Source organism: Dreissena polymorpha, chromosome 1 (assembly GCF_020536995.1).
Source record: "Dreissena polymorpha isolate Duluth1 chromosome 1, UMN_Dpol_1.0, whole genome shotgun sequence".
Taxonomy (NCBI): domain Eukaryota; kingdom Metazoa; phylum Mollusca; class Bivalvia; order Myida; family Dreissenidae; genus Dreissena; species Dreissena polymorpha.
This window is the reverse complement of record NC_068355.1, coordinates 15,449,307-15,469,469: the sequence shown is the minus strand read 5'-3', so window position 1 is coordinate 15,469,469 and position 20,163 is coordinate 15,449,307. Positions and strand designations below refer to the sequence as shown.

The 20,163-nt window shown below is 34.4% G+C and overlaps 1 pseudogene; it reads left to right on the top strand.

The window, feature by feature from the left end:
• Positions 1 to 4,246: 4,246 nt before the first annotated feature.
• On the top strand, positions 4,247 to 5,416 carry LOC127867158 (uncharacterized; annotated as a pseudogene).
• The last annotated feature ends 14,747 nt before the right edge of the window (positions 5,417 to 20,163 follow it).

The following is a 20,163-nucleotide window of genomic DNA, read 5'->3' as shown; positions in this document are numbered from 1 at the left end:
TCAAAAAATATGTTTTTACAAAAGACTGTGGGTCGTTGTTCATTTTGACAGTTGTTATGGATTATATCCTTTTAGCTTTTGAAATTCAGTGACGTAATTACGATCACTATTATTCACATAGTTATTCGCATGTTCAGATACCGGGAAAACCTGCTTTGGAGCATACTGTTATCTCACGGCGCCGTGAAATCTTCAAACTAATATGACGTCAATACTTTGTACTTCAAAACTGTGCTGTCTGTTAAAAAAACAACGTATCACAATTAAATAACCAGCTATAACTTGTTCAAGTAACATGTGTACATTGTGCGCATATTTGAAACATACATTTGCCTTTGAATTGAGCCAAGCAAATGAAGTTAATTGTTTATTCTTTTCTTTGCGATATAACAACATATTTGAATGGAATGTGCTTAATAGACGATGTACTCGATAACAAATACGTAACCGATGAATTTAAGCTCTCCTGAGTACGAATTGTTTTGCTCATGGTGTGTTACTGTGATTGGCCGAATAAAATGACATATTTGTCATCCACCTGTGATGAAACCTAGTAATAATGTAAATCGTGAACATTCCAAATCTATATGTGAATTTTAAACAAGCGCGGTCAAATATAGTCATGCGATAAAGTTATGTGTAAGTTGTGTAACATGAGTTTATATGAACGCTTTAGGGCCAACGTTGCACCCTTATAACAAAAAGTTGTGTTTTACATAACCGTTTGCAATATAGGTGCGCTGGATTTCTGGGATTTTGGAATAGAAATACGATTGCAATTATACCGTGCATTTGTACATCACTCTTTTCAGGATGACTGATAGAGTACATCACAAGCCACATCTTACTTCATGCAATGTGGTTATTTACCTATGCAGTGTAGGCAGATGTATTTATCAGTACAACGTTATTCATTGTGGAGATTTCAATAGTAAACAGTCGTAACCTGACCATGAGTCATTTATTGCGAACTTTACACTTGAGTCGCGCTCTGTTTGAATTCATGTGCGTAAAGTGTCGTCCGAGATTAGCCCGTGCAGTCCGCACAGGCTAATCAGTTACGACACTTTACGCCTAAGCTGGATATTTGCTATAAAGATACTTTCTTTAAACGAAAAATATCATACTAGCGGAAAGTGTCGTCCCTGATAAGCCTGGGCGGATTGCACAGGCTAATCTGGGACGACACTTAACGCACATGCAATAACCCCCTTTTCACAGAGCTCGGTCCACTTGTTTTTTCTGATTCATCGTTCCTAGGATGTGACTTCAGAGTTAATCATTTGGTGTATGTGTTTCTGATGTATCATTATTTTCAGTACATTTCATCTTTACATATTTCTGGGCTAGGTGTGAGCGGCATTAAACTCGTTGAACCCCGCTTCTGGGCATTAGCCATTCAAAGAGTGCGACATATTTTTATCATATTTTTGTTAAACGGGGATGTGTATGTTCAGACCATTCATTTATTGATAAGAGCATCATTGTGAAATTACAAAGCAATCTTTGAACAATGTCTTACATAATTCAATGTGTTTTTATCTTTTGTTTGTCAAGATAGTATGTCTGTCCCTTAGAAAGGAAACAGAAGTATTAACTTTTTGTCACACACACATATGCTTCATACACATTTATCAAAACACAAAAAAGTCAAAGTATTAATGAGGTGTGAAAGTTTGTTGGTAATATCATTGAAAACTTTAAACTCGTTATAACAACCGTATAACTAAGATCATCGCGATTCAACAAAGTAGTAGAAACCAACACTGACTTCTCCGGCTCACCGCCGGCTCCTATTATTTGCTCTGTACAGAGTGCATTGAATTAATAAGATTCTTGTAAGTTTTGACAAGTCCTTGTATACACATATACATATGCAAAATTGCTTTAGGTTCTTCGTCGTTATGTATGAGCTATCGTTAAGACAGCATTTACAGTCAGAAACTTCCGGCTTCTGATAGGCACACATCCCGCAATAAAAGTCACAAAATACTAATAACGATTCTGTGTGTCAGGCGTGTATGCAAAACATCGTTTATAATTCAGTGCATTTGACACAACAAAGCAGGTATACGCACAGTCCTGTTCTGCGTCGTAATTCAAACTAGCGTAGCTAGAGTCAAGATTAACAATAGTATTTTAACAACGTTTTAATATACATAAAGTGTTTGCTTAACACTACCATACGTTTGCGGTAATAAAATAAATTGCAAAAGAAATATCAAGATACAACACATCTTATCCGTTATTGTTTTAAAAAAAGGAAAACATGTTTTCTCTAAAGGTCATTTCATACAATGTTTAAACAATTTGAGTTCTTATACGATAATGTAGAAAAAGTACTACCAAGCCAATACTGTTAATCAATATAAGGCATTATATTATCAAGCTAATCTTGTAAAGTAAAAGCATTAGGCCTATTCCTTATTTGCAATTAGTAACTATACGTATATTGATTAACAGCTTAATAGGCAGCTCTCGTATGCGCTGTCAGTCACATCGTTGTATTGATACATCAAGTACCAATTTTATATAATTATCTACCGTGAACACTTTTCTTTCTTAAAGAGTATGTTTGCATTAAATAGATTTTTAACGTCAGGATTTCAGCACAAATCTATCCACGTCTTAAGTGTGATCTATTTGCGTGCATTCATGTTGTTCACTTAATATTAAATATTGTCCTTTTGATACGAGTGAACAGGGTTTTTTCGAATAAGATGATGACTTAAACAAACAACATCTTTAAACGCAAAAAACACATTTCTAACATTGAAAATCGGAGCTTTTATCAATTATTTCTTTATTTATGATTGCCGTATTTTAAAGTTCATATTTAATTTAAATGAACATGATATAAACAGATAAAAATAATAACGCAACTACTTTGTTTTTATTACAACAAACAAGTTTGTTTGGCTACATAATGGTTATCTCAATGTTAGATTTTGTTTACATTATTGTAACATAATTGCGTAGATTAGCAAAAGCTATATCAAGGTTCACCATCATGTTTGTTCCGATATGTTGTCGTCTTTGGATAAGTAGTACCCACTAATTTAGTTGTAAAATATGTCAATTATGTAAAGACATTAATTTCAAGATTGGTGTGCCTCATTTAAACTACAAGAAAAGCTCAATCTTATAAGCTGCATAGCTGAGTCCATAAGCCGGTTCCATTGGACTCCTTTAAGGACAGAATAAGTCGGTTAGAATACGCGAGAAGGGAATTCCAATCGAAAAATTCGGAAGAGTATTCAACATGGCTACCAGTCGCAGTGTCATGGCTTTCTTAGTTAATGAAATCATGTTAGAAGATGATAAAGAATACTTGCTTCAACCAGAGCCAAATTTAGCTATTCCAAGATTAGCCGGTTTAATTGCGACAGTGTATGTATTGCCAAATATTCAAATAACTTATTTAAGCAAACAACTTGTAACCGATAATCATTTCGGAAAAGCCGGATTTCGGATACGAATTGTATTTAAAATGGGTATTAAAAGCTAATGTTATCATAAATATTATATAATATATGAATGACATTACCCTGTCAATGTTCCTTTGAGACTTACAATATGGCTTATTTATTCCTCATTTTGTTAATCCTTTACTAAATGTTCTTGTTTGTTCTTCATTTTGTTAATCATTTACTAAGTGTTCTGTATTTCCATAAAATAAAGCTTAAATTCAAAGAGGATTAGGATTTTGGAATAACGAATTAAAGAACATACAAGACGCGGGGCATTGTCATTCAACTGCTATAACAGGGTAATGCCTTTAATATATTATACAATTTGGTGAGTTGTTATTACCCAGTGTGCGAGGCATTTTATTTTAGAACAGAAATTAACTAATTGATTAGTTAACATAGATACAAATTGAACTGATTGAGCTTTTATGTCCCCGAAGGTGGGAATATAGTGATCGCATTGCTGTCTGTCCGTCTGTCACACTTTTGCGTTTTATAGATTCGAAAAATGCTCATAATTTCTATGTCGCTTCAGATGTAACCTTCATATTTGGTCTGCATGTGTATATGGACAAGGCCTTTCCATACGCACACAAATTTTGACCCCTGTGACCTTGAACTTAGGGCCTGCGTTTAGGTTTCGAAATCTGCGTTTAGGTTTCGAAAGACCATTTTCTAGGTCTTAATTATGTCTTCCTATGGAGACATCTATTGTTTACATTAGGATATAATTCGTGAAACATTAGTTTCTTATATTTTTTCAGATGCCGAGATGACGTTCCTAAAGTGCAGAACTTTACAGAAGTCACAGTTCCACAGTATGTTCCAGATGACTTCCACATTTTTTTCGAATGACTCGGGGAACATTTGAAAAACTTTTGTACAAAGTCTCAAGCGCAGAAAAGTTCAGTCGCAGATTAGGATCTGGTGGCCGTGAGCAAGAACCATTAGACAAAGACATTCTTATGACTCTTTGGTTTCTTGGGAATTTAGAAACAGTGCGTTCTATTGCGAACAGATTTAATGTTTCAAAATCCACTTTCTTGAATCACAACAGAAAAATTCTAACATTTCTATGCGACAATCTAATGAAGTCCGTCATTTGCTGGCCATCGAACAATGAAAGACAGTCAGTCATTGCTGCATTTGAAGATAAAAAAGGCTTTCCCGGAGTCTTAGGGGCAATCGATGGGACTCATATCAAGATGCGTGCACCTAATACAAGGTCTGATGATTACTTAAATAGAAAGAAAGACTATTCAGTAATTTTGCAAGCTGTGTGCAGAGAGGACAGGCGATTTACGGACGTGTATTGTGGTTGGTCAGGCAAAGTTCATGACGCACGTGTTTTTAGAAACTCCCTTTGTTTGCATTACTGCCAGAGTTAACTGGAATGAACCACATTCTTGGAGATGGAGCTTATCCAGTTTCGACATATCTAATGACGCCATACCGAGATAACGGTCACCTTTCTAGAGAGCATGTGAACTTCAATAAAAATCTGTCTGGAACCCGTGTTGTAATTGAAAACAGCTTTGGAATGTTGAAAATTAGGTTTCGAAGACTTAAGTTTGTTGACATGGTAGATACAGAATATATTGTCAAAACTTGTAATTGCATGCTGTATTCTTCATAACTTATGTATTTTAAATGAGGATGCAATTAACATTCTTTTTGAGGATGATGGACTGCACAATGATGATACCAATGAAACATTATTTGTACCTTCCAACAACGCTGAAGGTGTTATGAAAAGAAATATGATAAGTAGACAGTTAACAGCCTAACTTTTCAGAATTTAGAGTACATACATGTTAATTACGGCGCATGTTGTGAAATTATATTATATGTACACATTATTACAAGAATTATTCCTAATGGATTGTGTCAATACTCGTTTCTGTGGCACGGATCATTGTCGTGATGTTGTTGTGTAATATAAGAATATGTAATATGACTTTATTATAATACAACCTGTATTTGAAACTGTATTGTGATGCATTGCCATGTTCTTAATGTGTGATTTGTTAAAGAAGACAAATAATGAACATGGAAGTTTTTGTTGTTTTAAATTTTATTAACAGAATAAAAAAACAATAAATGTATCACAGTGACTATCTGTCATCAAGACCAGCTGTCGTGAGATCACACATATATAAACACATTATACGAATGGATACCCCACCCAAACATAATATTAAAGACTTTAGTTAGTCAAATAAAGGGCTATAACTCTGAAACTACTGACTCGAAGTAGAAATAACATGATGGAAGGAAATGGCTAACATGTTTGTCAAACCTAATTCAATCAGCTAAACGTAATGAGCACGTTTCGTTACAGTTATTTTAACAAGTTACTTTATTCAATCATGAAATCAAGGTCTTACCTTTATTACTCAATAAACAATTGTTTTGCCAAAAAACGTTGATTAACCAATGTAACGTTCAAGATTCATGACAAATGGCCAATACCATCACACAACATAGCTGCTGAGCTGTTCATAACTACAATTTGAGTGACACCATGCTAAATGCTGGAAATGCACAATGTGACCTCGTGATCTAGTTTTTGACCCGGCATGACCCATTTTTGAACTTGACCATGATACATGTATCATCTAGACACAACTTCTGACCAAGTTTGGTGAACATCAGATGAAACCTACTTGAATTAGAGAGCAGACACCATGCTTAATGTTTAAAACGCACTAACTGACCCTGTGACTTAGTTTTTGACCTACCATGACCCATGTTCGAACTTGGCCTAAAATCATCTAGATACAACTTCCGACCAAGTTTGGTAAAGCTTGGATAAAAACTACTTGAATTAGAGAGCGGATAATATGCTCAATGTTTAAAATGCACTAAGTGACCCCGTGACAAAATGTTTGACCCATATTTGAACTTGGCCTAGCCATCATCTAGACACAACTTCTGACCAAACTGTGTGACGATCGGTTGAAATCTACTTCAATTAGAGAGCGGACACCCTTGTAATGCACTAAGTGACCCCCTGATCTAGTTTTTTACCCGACATGACCCATATTCGAACTTGACCAAGATATTGTCTGGATACAACTTCTGACCAAGTTTAGTGAAGATTGGGTTTGAACTATTTGAATTTGTGGATGCCGCTGCCCGACCTCCAAGATTGAAACTAAAATACCAACCGTTTTTAACGGGTGTATAAAAAGGCAATAAAACAAAAACTTAAAACTAATTAAATGGCTATTAAAAACAACAAACAAACAACAACATGGAAAATAGAAACAAAGTAACGATCAATGTAATTTTGCCCCTAAACTTGCCATATAGCACGAGGTATATGCTTACAGATTTGGTCAACTTTTGCCTTTGCCACATGTCAGTATATGAAATTGAGTTACAGAAAATGGACACTCAATATTTATTAAACACCAACAGGGGAAAAAAACAGTACCAAGCTAGCAGAATCTAAACTTCTAAAGAGTCAGAAGAGATATCATTGAAACAAGAAATGTGTTTGTCGGAAACACTATGTCCCCTTTTGCGCTGCTTTGAAGCTATATATTTGATCTTTAACCTTGAATGATGACCTTGACCTTTCACCACTCAAACTGTGCAGCTCCATAATATACGCATTCATGCCAAATATGAAGTTGCTATCTTCGATATTGCAAAAGTTATGGCAAAATGTTTAAGTTGGAGCAAACAGACCAACAGACAGGGCAAACACAATATGTCCCCCACTATAGTGGTGGGGTACATAATAAAAATTGCTTCATTAAAGTTCTGACCAAAATTGAGGTCTCATATATTACAATTTTACATGCGTTGGCAACAAACAAATGGCGATTGAAAACCTCAATCTTGAGCACTTCTTGTACAGGTGTGATAACTAAATACAATAAACATTGTATGTCTTCTTTACACAAGTAGGTGCAATAATTTTCAAGGATGAGCAAAGTGGACTTCATCATAATGGTTGTATTCTGTATCAGTTGGTTGAACTATTGGAGAATATTCTACCTCAACATACGAAAAACAAACTGTTGATTCTGAAAATATACAAAACCTTCATATAAGGAACCATGAGAATAAAGGTATAGACAAACATCAATAACTGTCTTGGACAGCACACTCAATCTTTTCAAATAACTAAGTAAATTTATGCATCACAATGAGAGCAATGTTTTTCAATAAATAGCTACCTCAAATGTATAATGCACCACAGCATTGTCCTTCAGTTTTTTGAAACTCAATTTCACATATAAATATAGTTATTTTTAATAGCAGTTTACTGAGCTAGAAAATAATCACTTCGCCCATTATCATTTTAAGTATCAAATCAATATCACTAGCGGTAAATGAATTATTTACATTTTAGTTGTTTGCACCAAAACATCAAAGCCATTTCTCTCCAATATATAATTAACCTTTTTCCACTTAAAAGCAAATTGAAAATGGCTATGTGCAAACAGCATAAAGAAGAAACAGCCTGCGAGTAACTCGTGCCTGCGAGTAACTCGCAGACTGTTTAGGTTATATGCAGTTTGCTGCTCATCAGTATATAAGGTTTGGAGATGAAGCCTTGAAATCTTGAATTTAGTAAGAAAGATCTTAAATTAAATATAACTTTCTAAGGGACTACAAATGCGCGAAAATACGTATCTAAGTGGTAAAGGGTTAAACCAAATTTGGTTAAAGGGAAAATCCTAATCAGTTCTAAATATGATAGAGAGACGTCAACTTTGATTATTTGGTGTCAATACATAGTCATTTACATGTAACATTGTTTTAGATCAGGAAGTTGCATGCACAACTTTAACAACAACAGGGCCATGATATCCCTATATCGCTCACATGACCTTGGTTTTTAATACTGACAATAACTTTTTTTTTAAATCAACAGCAGTATCATTTCTGACCTCAAAGAAATGCGGCTTTGGAGAGAAAGATTTTTAAAATATTACTTCTGGTGATGCATATTTAAAAACCACAGAGTGTGGCCTTTTTTAACTCAAGGATGACAAATTGAATAAACTAATTAGACGACCATTACAAAATGTAATTTTCCAAATTCAATGTGTTAATATTAATTTGACCCTCAGGCATGACAAGTTTGACCGTTAGTGGGAAATAAAGATATACATACATATAAGGAAAACTTTAAGCATGGAATGCCATTCTTGGATCAAATTTGAAAAGGCTTCATGCCATGACATTTTTTTAAAGTTTCATCAGGATTGTCAATCAAATTAGGAGATGATGTGCAAGTACAAATGTTTACACACAACGACGGATAAAGACCAGTCACAATAAATCACCTAGAGCACTTTGTGCTCAGGTGAGCAAAGAACTTTGGTGCCAACACCATTGCCGAAGCTTGGGCAAAAGAATAGCTCCACTTATTATATGATAGAAGAGCTCAAAACTTTATAACAGCATACTAAACAGTACAAAGCATCTAATGAACCAGAGGGGGTAATCACGTGATTATAAAGATGGTGAAGTCAATGCCGAGGCCGGTATTTTTCGTCGTTTTATACCCTTTAATAACTTGTTTATTTTTTTTAAACTCCGCCTACTTTTCAGAAATATAAGTAAGAAAGGAACTGGCGTTTATTTTATAGTAATATTCGCTCTATATCTCGACTTTACTCGCTGCAAAATGTCTTATCGGGATGACCTAATTAGGGCTCCACTAAGAAAATTTGCCGGGCGTTAAGTCGAGATAGAAAGCGATTTTAAATACAGAAATACGAAATAAACGCTAGTCACTTTTTTACTGATATGGCTGGAAAGTGAGCGTCGTGTAAAAATTAAACAAGAGTAATAAAGGGTATAAAACGGCGAAAAATAACTGTCTCGGCGTGGACGTCGCCATCTTGATTATCACGTGATTACCCCCTCTGTAAACAACTATCAAAACATATTAGTCTGCACACTCATAGATGACAGAATAATAGCAAAAGTTTAATTGTTACAAAATGATTCATTTTTGGTTACATTTTTCTACTGTTGGTTTTTCAAAACATCAATCAATTTACTGAAAAGTGAAACTTTTCATTGTGCATTTGTTTAGCAGTTTCCAATCTTTCCCTTTCCCTTTTTTCTTCTTGATCCTGAAACCTTTTAGAAGGTTAATGACTTGAGTTGCAGAGCTTTCTCTTCTTTCTTTTGTCTTGCATGCCTTTTTAGGTGGCTCACCTGAATCCGAGTCCCCCTCTTCACGCTGACATGATGGTGTTGATTCATGATCTGAATCTGGCTCTTCGGATTGGCTATTTGATGATGATGACAAAGTGTAGACTGGCGTGGTATCATGCCTGTCTAGAAGGTTGTCGTCCAGTGCATCTTCAATTTCTATGGATTTTCTGTCCTTCCCAGTTTGCCTGTTTAGGTCCTTTCCCCGTCTATATGAAGACTGAAGTGTCTTCCATCGTCCTTCTACCTGTTTTGGTAAGAATGAATCACCTATGAAATTTAATACATTTGTAACTTCCAAACACAAAACCTTTTTAATGGATGGATTTTTGAATTTGTCCACTCTGTCTTTGTATAACGCAATAAGTAGTTCTGTTTGTGGCCTTGACCACTTTAATGTCTCTGTAGAATTGTCACCGTGTTCTTTGTGTAGGAGCTCTGCTACTTCTGCTACAGCAGAAGTTGTCCCTACAATAGCAACAATGTAATTTAAGTTAAACTTAAGTTGGTAAATTAAATGAACATTTAATATAAACTATAAGTATGGCCAAAAATATATATGGATGCCCCAACTGTATATTTTTTATATTTATAGCATGACTTCTGAATGGAAAACACAGCATTGAATTTACAAATTCATGCACACCTATCCTTTTTAGTTCTTCTGTGGCAGTTTGGTAAGTTTCATCTACATGCATTACATAACACAGGTTTAAGCAAAATGGCATTCACAGAATCTTTAGACAGACGGACAGCGCAATGCTGAACAATCCCTGCCACTGTTTAATGGAAGGGGCATTAAAATAACCATCTTGTGTGTAATTAACAAGCCACACACAACACCAATTTGTTAACAAGCTTTTTCGACATTATTTGACATAGTACACAAGTGTTTTATGAAAAATGTTGCTCCTAGATCATGTGCCTTTTCTTTATTAACTAGAAATATGTCCATAGGACTTACAATTTAAGTTTGCATCAACAGCCATGTGACCTACATGTAGATAGTTAACCAAATGATACAATTTAAATACTTTGACATACTTAAACAGAAATAATGTAGTAAGAAAAAGTAGACGAAAGACACAATTACTCTGAAGAGTTGTTTCATCACTGAAATATTTTGTCATAGTAAAGTTAACACAGATTAAAGGTCAAACTTTGATTGATCAGCGATGAGATGTATCCGTACGCGCGTTGTCTGGTAAGCGGATCTGAAAAGAAAATTCAAAGTAAATTAAATGACTTCTGGGAAATTTGTTTGGAAGCAGTAACCCAACATTTATTTCACCAAGACTTCTATTGTTGTTTTTTGTGTGTTTGTTTTTGGCAAAAATTTAAATATCAGTATATGAAATCAATTCATGTATTCACTTCAAAGCCCTCAAAAAATAAGACTTGTTCCTGTACACGTAGCCATCAATTTTTTTTAATTTAAGCTCGGCTAATTTAATACAAACAAGTGAATTTTAATAAGTTACACTCAACTGTTGGTGGCTTGACATGTGCACTTGTGACCCAAAAATGGGTGCGGCGTGTAGATCTCAACGTTCAGCTACATATGAAGTTTCAACGTTGTAAGTAGAAGCACTATAAATTTAGAGCCATTGTTTAGGATTTAGCATGACGCAGACGGCAGACGCCGGACGGCGTGCTGGCTATGACAATACCTCGGGTTTTCTCCAAAACAACCAAGGTAAAAATTTAAAATTACTATGTTTGCCAGATAACCATACATTTGGATTATTAGTTACAATGTTAGTAACTGATGGGTGTATGGGATATACACTTTAATGAATTTTATACCATATGAAAGCGAAGTTACTGTGTAATGATTATATCTCAACCGATTACTCAGGATGTATGGAAATTACTCGGAAGTATGGACAATACACCATGGGCACCTGACCGCTCTATGCCAATCGAATTAGGTCATTTTGTAGGACGGGGATATTAGCTTAGACTTTAGACCAAGCTGTGGAATTTTTAAACAGCTTAAAAATTGTTCGGTCAATCTAGACCAAAATAAAAACTTTAAAGGTATAAACAAAATGTATACAAGATTTATGTTACATAACTTCACATAATGGACTTTAGGGCATTTCAATAAGCCGAAAGCTTTGGATGCAATCGAGCTAAAATTAATTATTACTCTTTAACTAACATTATGGTTTTACATACCAGACGACTTTAGCGATTCCACGACCGCCGGAGGTGCTGCTACTTCATGGTTGACACCACCAATGCTCACAATGAATGTTCTGGAATACACAAACATTGAATAAAATGAAAAAAGTAAATTATTGTACAACCGTGATTGAACTTAATACCAGTCAACTTTAATTGTAACATAGAAAATGCTTTAATCTTAGTATTGTAATACAATAATAACAATTATCGGCTCAAGATCCTCTCAGATATTATATTATATCTAAGATGAGTCTGGGTATATATACTATGTATTCATTCATGTATGTGCTTTGTGAGGTAGCTGTTGATCATTTCCTCGCAGATCTGATCTGAGGGAATAGCAATTTTCTTAAATCCTTTTTGTATCTGTCGCACCATTTGTGCCCATGATTCTCATTCAGTTTTTACCCTATTGCTTTAAAGGCAGCTTTTAGACATTTATAAGTCAAGATCAGCAGGTACAACACGCTTTTTTTATTCATACAATGTATTTATGTTATTTGTTTTAAACCCACCTTTGATCTTTCATTTCAGTATATGATACTCCGATTTTTTATAGTTATTTATTTATTCTCATTGAATCTCAAAAATGTTTGCTTAATTGTTACATGTTATGTTGTTATGAAAAGTCGGTAAATAGCTATACATAGCTAATGTTTGTATTTCCATATATGCACCGACTTAAAATAAAAATTGAATTGGGATCACTTCTGAAGACTCCTCCCCCGTAGGAATATACCAGAAGTGGCCCTTCTACGTATTTGAACAGATACAGAACTCGTGTTTGCCTAATTGACAACAAATACCATTACCCCATACTTATTTTATGCTACATGAGAGCGCTTTGTTGTCTTTTGATATCATGAACTTATGTTACTTTATGAAAATCCATTTTTTGGCACTGTGAAAAAGATTTAGTGTTTAAAATAAAATTTTAAATGCATTGGTAATACTTACACCAATTGATCGGTCATGTTTTCGTGTCACGTGACCTATTCCGCTTCTTTCTCATCTGCCTTTCGCGCGGAATCGAAGCAAGAGCTTCTAAAATTAGAAGACAACCAATCAAACGCTTTATAAGCGCACTTCATCTTTCATGAGCTCTTCCGTTTTACCAAACGAACTGGCTACATATGACAAGCACGCACGTAGAAGATAAATGACCTTGACTTCTACAAACATTTTTCCATTTAAAGGATATAGCGACCGTATGTTTTAGAAAGGTAAACTGTTTTTGTTTTAGCGGGTTCTATCCTCAGAAAGAATATCAAGATTTTATTCTTTAAGTCTCTATAACGCTCAAAATCAGCGAAATATTCGTAAAGTATTTCGTAAAATAATGTTAACACCTGAACAATCAGTGTTCCTTATAGCAATTGCCACAATTTTAACGCTAGATGTATTATGATTACATAGATTTGTGTAGATTTTATTTATTTGTGACCACAATAAATTCCATGTTAATTTCCTGCGAATATATATATTGATACGACACATGAACACTAAAATGGTACCATGTTAAAACCATAATAAAAACGAGCATTTTGTATCCACAAACATCTATTTTACCAGACCACATCTGGCGTTGAAATTTCGACAATGGCCATACGGAACAATGATTTTTGTTTAGCTTTATTTTACGAAATATTGTGTAAAGTTTTCGTTGATTTTGAGTAGTAATGTTACTTTAATTCAGAAGTATATAATGTGGTATCTTGAAGGTTAATTTGCACGTTCTAGCAACCACTTGACCGCTATGCATTCTGTCCGGAGGCCGTTATCTTTGCATATGGTAAAGGGACACAAAATTACCTCGTATTACCCCCATTCCCCCTCCGACCAAGTGTTTATATAAATAATACATATACATTTCAATTAATCTACACATGGATAAATGTGTGGTTTATAAATTTGCTAAATTTGCTAGACAGCTTTTTTGAAGGAACATAGTTATACATATTGTCTCAGAAACTGCTTTACCATATCAAGCCATACAGTAGTTTTGTAAGTGTATGTGTACAGTGCATGTTACAATAGGTTTCAATATATAACAAATTATTGCAAATTGAATGTAAGCACATACACATTTCCATAACAATTAAAAGACAACTTTAGCAGTTGTAAACCGTCTCATCCCGGCTTTTGGCGCAATCTGGAAATCGTCAAGACGGCTGGATATTAATTAATATTGGCAGTTCATACATACACAATTCAGTAAGTAGATAACTCGTGAGAGTGCTTCACAGACAAATAATTTCGACGATCAACATACACTTAAAAAAATTCTAACGCAAAACCCATTCAAATCAATACTCCCTTACTTTAGAACGGATTTTGTTGAAATTCGGACTTATGAAAACATGTCTAATACTTCATGTCAATTTAAAATGTCAAACATAAAAAAAAAAAAAAAACACTGAAAAAGTATAATGCTCAAAATCTAAGATCATAAGATAATAAAGTGAAAAAGTAAATCGCATTAACGTACACGTCTTCATAACCGACCGGCTTGCAACATGTCACACATGAATATAGGGAAAATACAGGTTTTCGAGGGCATGATCATCTGCGGGCGCTCGATAAATCCTGTTCCTGATTTTTCGAGCACCCGCATATAAAATTGAAAACAATATGTGTTGTTCATTCGACATCGACAAAATAATTCGATTATTTCATCTGACGTCATACATTTAAAGGTTGTGTTTTACATATGCCTCACTCGGTCATCATCATAAATGACGAGGCTTTATCTTCGGATAGGTTTTCGATTTAAAATGTGATTCAAATGTGTTTAAACAGTGGATTTAAGCAAATTTGAAATGCAGCCGCGCAAAGTAAGAAATCAGGAATTATTTTGGAATTTATTGGTCGTGACGGAAAAAATATATCGTCAGAATAAGTCATTGTTTTCGTAGATGTTTCTATCGTACAGGTCTATCTTATTTCGTTCCAACTAAAAAAAAAATTATTCTGCCAACATATTTTCACTTAAGTATTTTAAGCATACAGCAGGAACGTTGAAGGTACATAAAAACTTACACATTTGAAAGTGTTGAGTAAATAACCTTAACTTCATTGACGTTGCAAATAAAATAAAGCGGTTGTCAAGAGAGTGCATATGGTATAATTTAAAAAGTGAATTAAAATATTCATTGCTTTATCCCTGCATGCATGAGGAAACTGGTGCTTATTCAGTTCCACATTTATGCTTTGAAAGTCGTCGAAGGCTGGAGTTCTTAACAAAGTTCAGCCATTACTAAGGGAAGTAACTGCGCGTGGACCAGTTTATGGATATGATAAACACATAACAGGTCTTGAACGGCACGTGAATCGCCTTGTAATACACGATTTCTTCCGTTCAAGCCCTCCTTTCGCCAAGTTTCTGCACCCCGCCAGAGGGCATTATAGATAGAGTTTATGCAATAATATTCATACGAGCCATATTGTTTTTCTAATTACTGTTATGTTTTACTTGCGTCAAAACCCGACGAGATAGATGAAACCGAAATTAAATTGGAATGATAGCGTTGTACTACACTTGGTGACTGTCCGAACGCAGCATTTTTCATACTTAAATAACACAGTTATAAAAAAAAAAATTATTTCAAATTGTACACGTGATCATTTGACTACAAAATGTGCAAGCAAACGATAAAATTATTCATCCGTGACAATCGGATGCTTCAGCAAGTGTGGAAGGTAGCTTGCAACATGCCGATTGCGTTGTTGGGCTCCTGAAATTTTATACGAGACTTATAAAGTTTTAAATTCATTCTATGTTTATCTGGTGCATCAACCCACCTAAAATGAAATAAAATCGAACTAAAAATTAGAATCGTATCGCTTTTTACCATTTCCACGTGCAAAAAGGTGAAACCACACCTACCCCACGTCCATAAGCACCCGATTGTCGTGGATAAATGATTGTATCGTCATATTGCACAGAATATAGTCAAATGATCACATGTGCAATTTTAAAATCTTAACTTCTTACTGAGATATTTAAGTTTGAAAAGTGTAACGTTAGAAAAGTCTCTAAGTATATTATCGTATCGTTAGTAAGACATTTTTGTAATAATTATATTATTGAGAGGATGTAAATAATGTATATGTTTACATTTTCTTGAAAATATAATTTAACTAGAAATCGCATTACAATTACCAGAAACAGGGACAGAACACTTGCGAAAAAAAATCTATGAATCTATGAATCTCACGTGTTTATTTATGAACGAATGTTTTTAAAGTATGCATATACATCTTAAAGAATTTATGAAATAGCATGATTAACAGTAACATCTGTGCTATGAAGACATATTAACATAATGTATTGCATATAAACTTATGATGTAATATTAAGTCTTTTCCGATCTTTCCATTCTACAATTGATTACTTATTCATAATGTATGAATAAAAAATCTTTTTTACTCTCAATATTCACAAATTCTAAATCAAGAAGTGATGTCACAGCAGACGCATGCACTTTTAACATTGTTAGATATAATTGTTATTCATATTGAATGAATAATATGTTTTACGTAGTTTGTTAATGCTACATGTTGTCCGATAAACACCTGCACGCGTTATCCTTTTTTGTAGATGCAGTCAAAAATTGCCAAAAATATTCATTCAATTAAAAAAAAAACAAGATCGTCATGGTTCAAAAGAAAGTAATATAATTACCACTAATTATACATTCCTACCGCCATATTAATTATACATGCAAAACAAATTGCATGAAAGTTAAGTGCAAATCTATATAAACTGAAAACCCGTTATATATGCCAACGTCAGGTAAATTTGCATATATTTCAATAACTACCTTATAATGTGTATTGTTAGCAGGATGTTCAATTCAATGAGCATGTATACGTAACGTATGACAGTAACAACAAGAATTCATGATTGGTGTCTTTTCACCTAGTGTTTGCCTGTCTTTTTCGGCGTAGCTGTTTAACGTCACTTTTGACCTTACCTGACCTTTGTAAGTGTCCAATAAAATTCAAATAAAATTTCCCGCGGCTAAACACGAATAAATAAACTTCATTTATTCCATTGACTGTTTTGAGCATACTACCAGAACATTGGAAACATGACCGCGTCTTTGTAACACTGTTATACTGCGTGTTCAGCATGAAACAATTTTATCTCTAATGAAAAGGTTTAATAGATTGAACAGTTTTACACTCAACTCTTGACATCAATACAGTTTGTGCGTGCACCTTTTATTTTCAGAGGATTGCTAGCGTCAGAGCGTTTGCACTTAAAGGCTATGTTCCACTAAAATTTTAGATTTTTCGTTAATATTATGTTTTGCAAGTGAATGTAACAGCTGTAATATTGATCTTTAACATATAGGCTTCGTATTTTAACTTTTCGGGATATTGAATATGAACTGTTGAAATATTAACGAAAAATCTAAAACTTTTGCGGGATATTCATCTGCACGTGCAGTCAATGAGTTGCACAATTATTGAGCAGAGGGTTTCTGCTGCTATTCCGAAACTAGTGGCGGTATTAAATTTGTCAGTGCTGCGCATACAAAGAATATGTGAACATCTATCAATTTACTGAAAAGTGAAACTTTTGATTGTGCATTTGTTTAACAGTTTCCAATCTTTCCTTTTCCCTTTTTTCTTCTTGATCCTGAAACACTTTTAGAAAGTTAATGACTTGAGTTGCAGAGCTTTCTCTTCTTTCTTTTGTCTTGCATGCCTTTTTAGGTGGCTCACCTGAATCCGAGTCCCCCTCTTCACGCTGACATGATGGTGTTGATCCATGATCTGAATCTGGCTCTTCGGATTGGCTATTTGATGATGATGACAAAGTGTAGACTGGCGTGGTATCATGCCTGTCTAGAAGGTTGTCGTCCAGTGCATTTTCAAATTCTATGGATTTCTGTCCTTCCCAGTTTGCCTGTTTAGGTCCTTTCCCCGTCTATATGAAGACTGAAGTGTCTTCCATCGTCCTTCTACCTGTTTTGGTAAGAATGAATAACCTATGAAATTTAATACATTTGTAACTTCCAAACACAAAACCTTTTTAATGGATGGATTTTTGAATTTGTCCACTCTGTCTTTGTATAACGCAATAAGTAGTTCTGTTTGTGCCCTTGACCACTTTAATGTCTCTGTAGAAGTGTCATCGTGTTCTTTGTGTAGGAGCTCTGCTACGTCTGCTACAGCAGAAGTTGTCCCTACAATAGCAACAATGTAATGTAAGTAAAACTTAAGTTGGTAAATTAAATGAACATTTAATTTAAACTATAAGTATGGCCAAAAATATATATGGATGCCCCAACTGTATATTTTTTATATTTATAGTAGGACTTCTGAATGGAAAATACAGTATTGAATTTACAAATTCATGCACACCTATCCTTTTTAGTTCTTTTGTGGCCGTTTGGTAAGTTTCATCTACATGTATTACATAACAAAGGTTTAAGCAGAATGGCAGTCACAGAATCTTTAGACAGACGGACAGCGCAATGCTGAACAATCCCTGCCACTGTTTAATGGAAGGGGCATTAAAATAACCATCTTGTTTGTAATTAACAAGCCACACACACCACCACTTTGTTAACAAGCTTTTTCGACATTCTTTGACATAGTACACAAGTGTTTTATGAAAAATGTTGCTCCTAGATCATGTGCCTTTTCTTTAATTAACTAGAAATATGTCCATAGGACTTACAATTTTAAGTTTGCATCAACAGCCATGTGACCTACATGCAGATAGTTAACCAAATGATACAATTTAAATACTTTGACATACTTAAACAGAAATCAAGTAGTAAGAAAAAGTAGACGAAAGACACAATTACTCTGAAGAGTTGTTTCATCACTGAAATATTTTGTCATAGTAAAGTTAACACAGATTAAAGGTCAAACCTTGATTGATCAGCGATGAGATGTATCCTTACGCGCGTTGTCTGGTAAGCGGATCTGAAAAGAAAATTCAAAGTAAATTGAATGATTTCTGGGACATTTGTTTGGAAGCAGTAACCCAACATTTATTTCACCAAGACTTCTATTGTTGTTTTTTGTGTGTTTGTTTTTGGCAAAAATTTAAATATCAGTATATGAAATCAATGCATGTATTAACTTCAAAGCCCTCAAAAAAGTAAGACTTGTTCCTGTACACGTAGCCATCAATTTTTTTTTATTTAAGCTCGGCTAATTTAATACAAACAAGTGAATTTTAATTTTAAGTTACACTCAAATGTTGGTGGCTTGACATGTGCACTTGTGACCCACAAATGGGTGCGGCGTGTAGATCTCAAGGTGCAGCTACATATAGAGTTTCAACGTTGTAAGTAGAAGCACTATAAATTTAGAGCCATTGTTTAGGATTTAGCATGACGCAGACGGCAGACGCCGGACGGTGTGCTGGCTATGACAATACCTCGGGTTTTCTCCAAAAACAACCAAGGTAAAAAAATTTAATTACTATGTTTGCCAGATAACCATACATTTGGATTATTAGTTACAATGTTAGTAACTGATGGGTGTATGGGATATACAATTTAATGAATTTTATACCATATGAAAGCGAAGTTACTGTGTAATGATTATATCTCAACCGATTACTCAGGATGTATGGAAATTACTCGGAAGTATAGACAATACACCATGGGTACCTGACCGCTCTATGCCAATCGAATTAGGTCATTTTTGTTAGACGGGGATATTAACTTAGACTTTAGACTAAGCTGTGGAATTTTTAAACATCTTAAAAAATTGTGCGGTCAATCTAGACCAAAAAAACTTATAAGGTATAAACAAAATGTATACAAGATTTATGTTAGATAACTTCACATAATGGACTCTAGAGCATTTCAATAAGCCGTAAGCTTTGGATGCAATCGAGCTAAAATAAATTATTACTCTTTAACTAACATTATGGTTTTACATACCAGACGACTTTAGCGATTCCACGATCGCCGGAGGTGCTGCTACTTCATGGTTGACACCATCAATGCTCACAATGAATGTTCTGGAATACACAAACATTGAATAAAATTTAAAAAAAAAGTAAATTATTGTACAACCGTGATTGAACTTAATACCAGTCAACTTTAATTGTAACATAGAAAATGCTTTAATCTTAGCATTGTAATACAATAATAACAATTATCGGCTCAATATCCTCCCAGATATTATATTATATCTAAGATGAGTCTGGGTATATATACTTTGTATTCATTCATGTATGTGCTTTGTTAGGTAGCTGCTGATCATTTCCTCGCAGATCTGATCTGAGGGAATAGCAATTTTCTTAAATCCTTTTTGTATCTGTCGCACCTTTTGTGCCCAT